We start from the raw sequence: 12,098 nt of genomic DNA, 5'->3' as shown, positions 1-12,098 counted from the left end.
CCTGCAATGAATGACATCTCACCTATTCCATGCTTCTTGCCTTTCTGGCCACTCAGAGCCAAGTCAACAACTCGAGGGCACTGTACCCACAGCAGCAGCTGTCAAAGCAGAAGACCTGTCACAGAGCTGCTGAGTGTTGTCATGGATGCTATGCTTCTCACAGGGAACTTGTAGAGGTACCAACTTCTCACCATCATGGAGGGGATCTGAAAATCTACTGCCCAAGACACATCACCGTGACCTGCTTTCTCATCCACGGGGACAGAGTGTTGTGGGGTAACCTTCCTCCCTCATGGCTCCATCAGGCCATGAGGTGACCCGGTAAACCTTGTCAAAAATAGGCTCTGTGTGGTACTCTACTTGGATGGGTCTGTCTTCTCTTTTTCTCTTTTTTTTTGAGATAGTCTCAGTATGTAGCCCAGGCTGGCCTTGAACTCATGATCCTCTTGTCTCAGCCTCATGAGTACTGGGATTACATGTGTGTACCACCATGCCCAGATTCCCTTTTAAATTAATTTTTGAGAGCCAGTTATAGACTATGCACAAGTATTTTCTTGCTTGACTATGTGCATATACCTTGCATATTCTACCTACGAGATCAAGTCTTTACGGATAAATGAAATGCTTTTGCCTTTAAAAGATAAATTTTAGGGCTGGTGGAGTGGCTTCAGTGCTAGAGTACCTGCCTAGCAAGCATGAGGCCCTGAGTTTGAACCCCAGTGCTGCCAAAAAAAAAGTTAAATTTTAGAAAACTTGTATCTGCCACTGTGAGCTTGACAGTTTCCCAAATACTTATAAACTTTTCTGATGAGGTTGGTGAGGATATTAGATAATTATACCTTATCTGGATAAGGTATAATTAAATGTGATGACATTTAGAACAAGCTGCATAATTCAGTGGGTCTGGATTTTCTAAAAGACAAAGGAATGATGTCATGAAATCACATCTGGATAAAGGATCCATTCAAATATACAAGATAGATCAATGAATTTGAATGTAACAGAATATAGTAAATTTGGATGTAGTACTCAAGTAAAACAGTCATAATTATCTAAAAGGCTATTAAAATATATTCACCTCTTTTCAGCTACATTTCTCTTTGAGGCCATATTTTCTTCATAGTCTCTGGACATGAAAATATGCAATGATTGAATGCAGAAGCTAATGTGGGAATCTACCTGTCTTCTATTAAGGCCAGACATTAAGAGATTTGATAAAATGTAAAGCAGTGTCATTCTTCTTCTTATTTTTATTTTTGAATATGTACTTAATTAAAACTATTATTTGTGTTAACATCATGGTATTTTTTTATAATTGTTATTTTTAATATATTAGTACATATTTAAATTTTTTGTTTTAATTTCTAAGGAGTTTGATATTGATTGTAAGTTGGCAATAAAAATTCTACTGCTGGCTGCTAGTGGCTCATCCCTGTAATCCTAGCTACTTGGGAGGCTGAGATTGGGAGGATTGTGGTTAGAGGCCAGCCTGGGCAAATAGTTCTTGAGACCCCATCTCTAAAATAACCAGAAAAAAATGGACTGGAAGGATGACTCAAATGGTAGAGCACCTGCTATGTGAGCACAGGAAGCTTTGAGTTCTAACCCTAGTCCCACCCCCCACCCCCCAAAAATATAAATGAAATAAAAGCTTAACTCAAGAGAAAATTTCTTTAGAGTTCTCAATTATTTTTCAGAATGAGAAAGGATCTCAGGACAAAATCGTTTGGGGACTGGCTGCTCTAAGCTTTTGGCAATGGCAGAGGAATGTATTGTGAACAGGAAAAGACAGGAAACAAACACAGCTAGCAGAAGATTTAGGAGAGTTTTTAATTCACGTAGACTATAGTGAAATGAATTGCACAATCAATCTTTTCCTTCCCAATAATATTTGTGGTTAAAAAGTGGCCCAGGGTGACTGTTACTGTCAGTTCAAAGCTGGAGCCCAGAGAAGAGTGGGAAGAAAGACGATGTGTCTTTCAAATTTCCTTTGCTTTCATCCAGCACATTCCCTCCTGCCAGCTACAGAACTGCTGTAACAAGGCAATGATCTTCCTTCAGCCCAGGAGCGCATGGCAGCGGAGTCAGGTTCATCTACTCTTGTAAGATGTATGTGACCTGTTTACTTTTTGCTCTCTTCCTGTTGTTGCACTGCAGGTAATGTAAATGACATTTACACATACTTTGGAACCTATTTGTCATCCTAGTAGGTCTAGGTGACTTCCCTCAGAAGGTGTGTTTTGTAAAACAAAACAAAAAATCAATGACAGTAGAAAAGAAGCAGGATGATGCTCCATGGCGGGCACATAAAAGACACCACTGGCTAGTTGTTAGATTGATTAATTGAAGTTTTGTGATCCTGTGTAAGGAACTTATAACCATATTACTTTAGCTGTCCCCAAAACCCACTGCTATGCTCAACTTTGGTGGTTTCAGTAAAATATTGATTTTTTTAAATTCATTTTTTGTTAAGACTTTATTTTCAGATTCACAGTGATGCTGAGTAAATAGTACAGAGATTTCTCATATTCTCCCTGTCCCCTCACGTGTGTAACAATCCCAACAGCATCCCCCATGGGAATGGTAAATTTTTCGTAACTGATGAACCTCTGTTGACATGTCTTTGTCACCCAGAGTGCATAGCTTACATTCTTGGTGTTGTAAATCTTACAGGTTTTGACAGATGTCTGATGACTCATATCCACCACTGCAATGTACAGAAGAGTTTCACTGTCCTAAAAACTCTCTGTGCTCTGCCTAGTCCTTTCTTCTACCCTCACCCTTGGCAAGCAGTGATGTTTTCACCATCCTCACAGCTTTGCTTTCTCCAGACTGTTGTATGTTGGGATCATAGTTGTAGGCTGTAGTCTTTGTAGATTGGCTTCTTTCATTTGGTAATATGTGTTGATGGTCCCTTCACTGCTTTCATGGTATAACAGCTCATTCATTTTCAGCACAGAATAATGTTCTGTTGTCTAGAGGTCCATGTTTATTTATCCATTCATCTACTGAAAAACATCTCAGTCACTTCCAAGTTTTGTCAATTATGTATAAAGTTGTTATAAACATCCATGCACATGTTTTTGTGGGGCCGTAGGTTTATAACTCCTTTAGGTAAATACACCAAAGAACATGATTTCTGGTTTAAATGGGAAAGGTATATTTATTGTGTAAGAAACTGCCAAACTGTCTTCCAAAGTGGCTGTACCGTTTTTGAATTTCCCCCCACAGTGAATGGGAATTCCTATCGTTATATCCCCATCAGCATTTGGTCCTGTCAGTGTTCTGAAAGGGGTGTAGTGGTATCTAATCATTCTTTTAATTTGCATTTCCTGAATGACATATGATATAAAGCATCTTTTCATATACTTTTTGTCACCCTATATCTTCTTTTTAAAATGTTTTTGGTGGGACTGGAGTTTGAACTCAGGACTTTACACTTGCAAAGCAGTCACTCAGCACTTGAGCCACACCTCCTCTATGTCTTCTTTGATGAGGTCTCTGTTAATGTCTTTGACCCTTTTTTTACTTGTTTATTTTCTCATTGTTAAGTTTTGAGAATTTTTTTTTTACAAGTTTTGTTTTGAATGTTGAATTAGCCTTGAATATCTTGGATATTCACTTGGTTGTGGTTCCTAATTCCTTTATATATAGTTGGATTTGATTTGTTAACATTTTCTTGGGGATTTTAGCATCTATCTTTATGAGATGTTGTATTTTCTTATAATGCTTTTATCTGATTTTGGTATTTGAGTAATGCTGGCCTTATAAAATAAATTAGGAAGTATTCCCTCTGCTTCTATCTTCTGAAAGAGATTATAGAGAATGATTTAATTTCTTCTTTAAATATTTGGTAGCATTTACTAGCAAACCAATCTGGGCCAGACGTTTTCTATTTTGGAAAGTTATTATTGAATTATTGATTAATTCAATTTCATTAGTAGATGTAGTCCTACTCAGATTGTCTATTTCTGCTTGTGTGAGTTTTGGCAGATTGTGTCTTTCAAGGAATTGGTGCATTTCAGCCAGGTTATCCTACAGAGATGTATGTGATAGAGTTGTTCCCCATGGATTATTCTTTTAATATCCATGGGATCTATAGTGATGTCCCCTCTTTCATTTCTGATATCAATAATTTGTGTCCTCTTTCTTTTCTTCGGTCTGGCTAGAGGCTTATTATTTTTTTATTCATCTTTTCAAAGAGCTGGCTTTTTTTCCTTTCACTTTATTGAGTTCATGTTTTCAATTGTACTGATTTCTGCTCTAATTTGTGTTATTTCTTTTTTTCTGTTTACTTTGGATTTAAATTCCTCTTCTTTGTCTAGTTTCCTAAAACGGAAGCTTAGACGACTGATTCCAGAACTTTCTTTTTTAACATGTGCATTCAATGCTATAAATTTCCCTCTAAGCACTGCGTTCACAGTGCCTCCAAACTTTGACCAATTGTTTTTATTTTTATTTAGATCAAAATGTTTTTGAATTTCTCTGGAGATTGCTTCTTTGATCCATGTGTTATTTAGAAGTATGTTTTTTTTTTTTGAATCTCCAAGTATTTGGGAATTCCTGTTACTGATTTCTAGTTTAATTCTCCTGTGGCCTGAGAGCAGCCATGGCATGTTATCAGTCCCTTTATATATATGAAAATATGTTTTACGGCCCAGAATGCAGCCTATCTTGGTAGATAATCCATGTGAGCTTGAGAAGAGTGCATATTCTGCTATTGTTGAATGAGTAGCCTTCAGCTGTCCAATATATCCAGTTGGTTGATGGTGAAGTAGAGCTCAATTTATATCCTCACTGATTTTCTACCTGCTGGATTTGTCCATAGCTGATAGAAGGCCATTGAAGCTTATAGCTACAATAGCGGACGCATGTTTTCCTTGCAGTCTCATCAGGTTTTGCTTTAGGTATTTTGATGCTCTGTTGTTAGGTGCAATACATCTATGGTCGTTGTGTTTTTGGAGACTTGACCCCTTATTATTGTGCAATGTCCCTCTTTGTTGCTGATAACTTTCCTTGCTCCAAAGTCTACACTCTCTGAAATTAAGAAGCTACTCCTGCTTTCTTCTGGTTAGTGTTAGCATGGTATATCTTTTGCCATCCCTTTGCTTTTGACATATATGTGTCTTTACAATTAAAGTGGGTTTCTCGTAGACAACACAGGTGTCTAATTTTTTGATTCAATCTCTGACAATCTCTTTTTAAAGCATATTCATTGTGCTGGTTTTTTACCTTTTTTTTTTTAAGTGGTTGTCCTAGAGTTTGAAATGTACAATTATAATGAATTCAAGTCTACTTCATTTTCTTTTTTTGGGGGGTTAGTAATGGGGTTTGAAGTTAAGGCTGAATAAATTATTATTTTAAAAATATTTTAACTTTTTTTTGGGTAGACCTGAGGATTGAATCCAGGGCCTCAGGCATGCTAGACAAGCACTCTACCATTGAGCTATTTCTCCAGCCCCCAAGTCCACTTTTAAATAATGTTCTATTGCATCACAGGTGGTGTGAATACCTTATAATGGCAAAATAATCCCTTTTTTTTTTTTTTTTTGGTGCCAGGTATTGAACTTGGGGCCTAGTGTATGCTAGGTAAGGGTTCTACCACTGAGCTAAGCCCTCAGCCTTAACAAAATAATTACAGTCCTTATATCATTGCTATCATTCATTTCACTTATATATAAACATACATAAGCATCTATAAGCACTCATAATAAAATAAATAATTACTGCTATTACTTTTAGCAAACAGTTATCTATAAGATCAATTGAGAATATTTCTTTTCTGGTCCTGTTCTTTCCTCTTTTTTTTTCTCTATCACTGTAAGTTTTATTTTTTTTTTCTCTTTTATTGTTGTCCTGGGCTGTTCTTTTCTTTATGTAGATCCAAGTTTCTGACCAATATCACCTTCTCTCTCTACAGAACTTCTTGTAGTTGAGTATGGTTGTGAATGCTTGCAATCTCAGCTACTCAGGAAGTGGAGGCAGGAATACCTACATCAAAAATGAAATACAAGCCAGGTGCCAGTTGCTCACCCTATAATCCTAGGTACTCAGGAGGCAGAGATCAGGAGGATCGTGGTTCAAGGCCATCCCGGGGAAATAATTTGTGAGACCCTATCTTGAAAAAACACTTCACAAAAATAGGGCTGGCAGAGTGGCTTAAGGTATAGGCCCTGAGTTCAAACCCTAGTATTGAAAAAAAAAAAGAAAGAAATACAAAACAAAAGGGCTGGAAATGTGACTCAAGTGGTAAAATGCTTGCCTACCATGTACAAGGCCATGAATTTAATCCTTAGTACCCCCCCAAAAAAAATAAGAAAAAGAAAAAAAGAACCTCTTATAGTGTTCTTTGAAAAGCAGATCTACTGGCAACAAATTCCGTCAATTTTTGTTTGTCCAAAAAAGCCTTTATTTCTCCTTTGATTTTGAATGATAACTTCGCAAGTATAGAATTCTTGGTTGGGGATTTTATCTCTGAACACTTTAAATAAATATTTCTTTACTCTTTTTTTTGCTGTTGTTGTTACTGGGGTTTGAATTCAATGCCTTGTACTTTCTAGGTAGGCTCTCTATCACTTGAGCTACACACCCAGCCTTTTTTGCTTTTGTTATTTTTTGGGTAGGTTCTTCTTTTTGCCTGGGGCTGGTCTCAGACCAGGATGTCCCTATCTATGACTCCTCCCTTGCTGGGACTATAGGCATGTACCACCATGCATGGCCCTTCTGAGGTTTTCATCATTCATACTTGTCCAAACAGATCCTCCAGTAATTTGTTGATTACATTTCAGGATTCCTTCCCTGGATACTTGCTGTGGTTTCTTCTCTATTGTGATTCTGTGTGTTCATCTGTGGCTCTCTCTAATTTGTGTGTACATGGTAAGGGTGGGGGGGACAGCACCTTGCCCTATACTCTTACTTCTCTTATGTAGCTAAGAAGAATTAGTGTTTTTTTGTTTGTTCCGCTTTTCATTTGTTGCTAGGACAGAGTGGTGACTTCCTACATACTGGACTAGAAACTGGAAATCCCATGAGTGACTTTGTGAATTGTGTTAATCTTGGGTAACATAAGCCGACACTCAGGAAGCACTTATTTTTGATTTTGTACACAAGTGTGATTTGACCCAGCAAAATCATCAAACAGTGATATATGTATAGGAAACCCATAATAATTGATCACAGGAAGGCCTTGCATTATTTCCCAGTGGGAAACACTAGTTCTTGCTAGATGAAAATATGTAGGACAATAATATGTGATTTTATTGACTGTTCGACTTCTGTATCTAACAGAGATAAGTAAGGTTATGAAGACAGTTCATAGATGGACACTGACTATCAGCAGTTCATTCTCATGTTTTTCTCTTTTTTGTTTAGGCAGTACTGGAGTTTGAACTCAGGACCTCATGCTTGGTAGGAAGGCACTCTACCACTTGAGCCAATCCACTTGCTCTCATTCTCATTTTTTTCAACAAACATTTATGTAACACTTTTCATGGACCAACTACTGGGGTTCTAAATTTCAAGGGGACTAATTTCTAGTTTCTTGAGAAAGGCCATTGCATAAATAAACAAACACAATTCTGAGTAATGAATGTCACATGTAAATGCAATCAAAATAGCAGGCACGATTAATCTATTCTTCCAGGTGTTTGTAGGCTTCAACTTCAGAGGCAGTTACCTGGTCTTGAGTTTGTGGGTGTCAAATGCTTTAACAGCCCATGAAGTAGACATACTTATCTATTTAGGACCAGTCTCCAATGCCAGTAGTCAATGATGGCCACCTAGATCTGTTCTGGCTTGGAGAAAATTTATCATAACAGGAAGCCAGGTGAGCTAGGTTTGGCTTGCCAAACTTTACAGGTCACCTGGTGAGCCTTCCTAGTAGTGGGAGGAAGCTGTTTACTTAGTCACACTGCAGAGATTCCCCTCCTCCATCTGTTCTTTTGTGGGCTGGCTCCCAGCAGAAGAGCTACTTATATAAGATTGGCCCAGGTATTTGAATTTGGGTCATTCTATGAATGGCTAGAACTTTTTCCTCACTGCCTCAGCTAGTTGACTTCTTGAAATCTGAAGTGTTACTCTTGGTCCTTTGATATTTTCTTAGCATCAAAGATGTGACTACTGTTGTTCATGCTTTTTATGACTATGATCTTTGCCTTTGGCCTGGGGCATGGCTGGCAGTCCAGTCAAATGTTTTAGGGGATGACAGTAATGAACTGTAGTGTGACTAGTAGCTACCCTATATACATGTGATCATGAAGTTTGGAAAATAAGAGAGGCAAATAAAATTAAATAACTATGATGGTTAATTTTATATGTCAACTTAGCTGGATGGCCTATAGCACCCAGATAGTTGGTCAAATACCTCTCTAAATGTTACGAAGGCATTTTTTTAAAAAAAGATGAGATTAACATTTAATTTATTAAAACAAATTATCCTTCATAGTGTGGGTAGATCCTACCCAGTCACTTAAAATCTTTAAGAGCTAGAAAGACAGAGATCCCTAAAGAAAGAAGTATTTCCTTCCACCAGCCAGCTAACTGCCTTGGTAGTATAGATGTGACTTCAACTCTTACCTGGTCTCCATCCTGCTACACTCCTCAACCAACTCCTGCAGATTTTGGATATACTAGTCTTTACAATCACATGAGCCAATTCTTTCAAATAAATTTATCTCTCTTTATATCTCTATCTCTAAAATCTCTGTCTCTCTCTCATCTATCTACCTATCATCTATCTATTTATCATCTATCTATCTCCCATTCACTCTGTTTCTCTGGACAGCCATGAAACATCATAATTCTGAGAAAGTGATGTAAAAGATGGTAACCTGAAGAGAAGATCTATGTGAAAATTGTGATTTAGTCTCTCAACATCAGGCAATGCAGATGTCTTGGACAGGTGTCTTATGAGCTCTTTTGTTCTTTAGTTGGCTGGGCATTTGTATTATCATCACTGTCCAGGGGCATTTATAATTATTTCACATCTTTCTTTTCCTTTTTTTCTAGATTCATACAATTTCATTCAAGTTCAAAAATATGTACATTCTCAATATGCTATAACAGTATTTATCAATTTCATAATGAGCTAGTACTGGGAAGTACATGCCATAACTTACACCTTTTTTTCTAGGGAGAATCAGGTAAAGAAAATGGGCATTGTAAGAAGAGCAACTAAAGTCTTTTAGATCTTTTGTTGCAATCTTTGTACTAATTCCTGTTAGAAAGCTTTTACATTCATGGCCTGCTACCCTCAGGTTTAGAATGTACTTGTATTCCATGGGGATTTTCAAGAATCACATTCCTGAGAGAAATATATTTTCCCAGTTTCTCCAGGGGATTTTCAAGCAATGTATCAGTCCTATCATCTCAAGCACTGGGTTTCCTATTAATGGTATTTCATGGGGAGAATGAGGAACACAGGTGGACAAACTAGCAGAGTCAGAGACAGCTACTTGGGATCAGACTCCCAATGCCATGATGAAACTTGTAAAGGCCTCCTGGGGCAGGATGCAAGTGATGAAAGCAGGAAGTATGCTAGACCAGTCAAGTGTGGCTTCTGCAGTAGAGTCTCATTGACAAGACCAGAAAGAAATTAAATGTAAAGTCATCCATCCACTGAAGGCAAAACACGCTTTTGGAGTTGGATTCAGGGATGCCTCAATGACTTTCTGTGAGATTCCTAGTGAGGCTCTGCCCATATGCTGTAATTAGGGTTTAAAATAAACTCCAACATCCTAGGAATTGTTGCTTTTTACTCTTACTGCTTCCACTTTTCCTAACTTCAAATAACAGCTGCTCGTCCCAATATATAGAAGAGTAAGGTGTTTCAGTTCCAAATCTCAGCACACAAAACCAGATGTGAATGGTAAGGTCTTGCTTTATGAAAGGGTTTCACTTGATTTTTCTGTAACAGTTTTTATTTTAGATCCCAATCCACATAGGTGGTAGAAACTAAAGCAGATACCTTAAAGCAACTGAGGCCAATAGGAAAAGGGGACCAGGAACTAGAGAAAAGGTTAGATCAAAAAGAATTAACCTAGAAGGTAACACCCACGCACAGGAAATCAATGTGAGTCAATGCCCTGTATAGCTATCCTTATCTCAACCAGCAAAACCCCTTGTTCCTTCCTATTATTGCTTATACTCTCTCTACAACAAAGTTAGACATAAGGGCAAAATAGTTTCTGCTGGGTATTGAGGGGGGGAGCGGGAGGGGGTGGAGTGGGTGGTAAGGGAGGGGGTGGGGGCAGGGGGGAGAAATGAACCAAGCCTTGTATGCACATATGAATAATAAAAGAAAAATGAAAAAAAAATGAAAAAAAAAAAGAAATTTAATTTTAGCTAATTCAGGATAAGCCATTCTTACCCTTGGATTTGTGTCTAAGCTTACTAGTCCCAAGGCATTGGGAAGGCTCCATCTGATCCTTGATCACAGGCATCCTTTGAAAACTAGCCCTCCGTCTGGTTCTTGGTTGTCATCCTGGGCAGTCTGCTGTGGAGATGGTCTTATTTCCCTCCAAGTGGTCCTTCAGGCCTGGTGACTCTGATATTTTGTGTTACTCTTGGCTCACAGGAGTTATTCTCCTCCCAGGATATACTTTCTTCTGTAGAGTAATGTTGCTTCTTTGTGGGGCTAGCCCAGAAATAGGCCCATTTGATTTTGGATTCTACAAATTATCAGGAGAGTCTCAGAGAGCAAGTGAGGTATTAATCCATTATCCTCTGTATGTTTTTCTGTGTAGGGATTGATCCTAAGGCCTCATGCATGCTAGCTAAGCTCTCTACCACTGAACTATCTCTTTTTTTCTTCATCACTAGGACTAGAATCCAGGGCTTTGCACATGGCTGGCAAATGTTCTATCACTGAGCTACACTTTTAGCCCTTGGTTTTTTGAGATAGGGCCTCACTATGTAGTCGAGGCTGGCCTCAAGCTCTCAATCTTCTCTCTTCAGTTTCCTCAGTGCTGGGATTACATGCATGAGCCACCATGGACCAGCACATATTTTAAACTTTCCTTTTTAACCCTCAGAGAGGGAGGTACGGCCTGCTTGTCTTCAAAAAGTATCCTCCCCAATCCTTTGTCTATGTCTCTTGTCTTTTCATATCCTTTCGATTAGCACAGGATGAGGCAAACATCAAGGTGGAGAAGAGGGAGGAAAAAAATATAAGAAAAATTAATATTTCAAAATTATTATCCTGTGTGTAAGGAAAGTGAAGTCATGGGAACTGGGTTAGTATGTTGTTTCTAAGAGAAGTTATCCCAAGAAAGGAATGAATGGATGAGAAAAAATTAGGAGTTGAATCGGAGACATTATTTTATTAGAAGATTAGTGACTATTCCCATTCCTACACTTTTCACCCTAACTCCCAGCTGTGTTTACCTGGTGAGAACTTTCAGGGGTGCTATATGTCACTAGTTTGCTATTTTTCATCTGAGTATCAAATATGGCCATTGCTAGCTAATGAATAGATGCTTGAATTTTTTTTTTTTGTAGCCCACACTGGCCTTGAACTTGTGATCCTCCTTTCTCAGCTTCCTGAGCGCTGGGATTATGGGCATGCACCATGACACCAAACTACATGAATGGATTTTATGATACACTAAATAAAAATTTAATTTTTATATTAAATGAATGAGTTATAAAAGCCGTGGACATAACTGGATATATTAAAGCAGCACAGGGCTATGTGGACAGTAGAAGGAGCTTCATAAATGTTTATTGTTTGAAAAATGAAGATTAAAAAATTAATTTGGTATTTTCTTTTGCTCAGTTGGTATTTAGTAGTCTTGGTGACCAGTATGTATACATTACAGAATCCATTTCATTAATGTCTTACCCAAGAACCTAGCTATTAGATATTGTCACAAAACAAAGAAACAAAGAAAGGAAGGAAGAAAGAAAAGAAGGAAGAAAGGAAAGGAAGGAGGGAGGGAGGGAGGGAAGGAGGGAAAGAATGAAAAAAAGAAAGAAGGAAGAAAAGGAAAGAAGAAAGAAAGAAAGAGATAGAGAGAAAGAAAGAGAAGAAAAAGAAAGATATCCCTCCAGAGAGGTGTGTAAGGGATCTGGACTTTAGCTCCTTGATTGGAGGTCAGTAT

This window comes from Castor canadensis, chromosome 4 (assembly GCF_047511655.1).
Source record: "Castor canadensis chromosome 4, mCasCan1.hap1v2, whole genome shotgun sequence".
Lineage (NCBI taxonomy): Eukaryota > Metazoa > Chordata > Mammalia > Rodentia > Castoridae > Castor > Castor canadensis.
Note: the sequence above shows the minus strand (reverse complement) of the source record.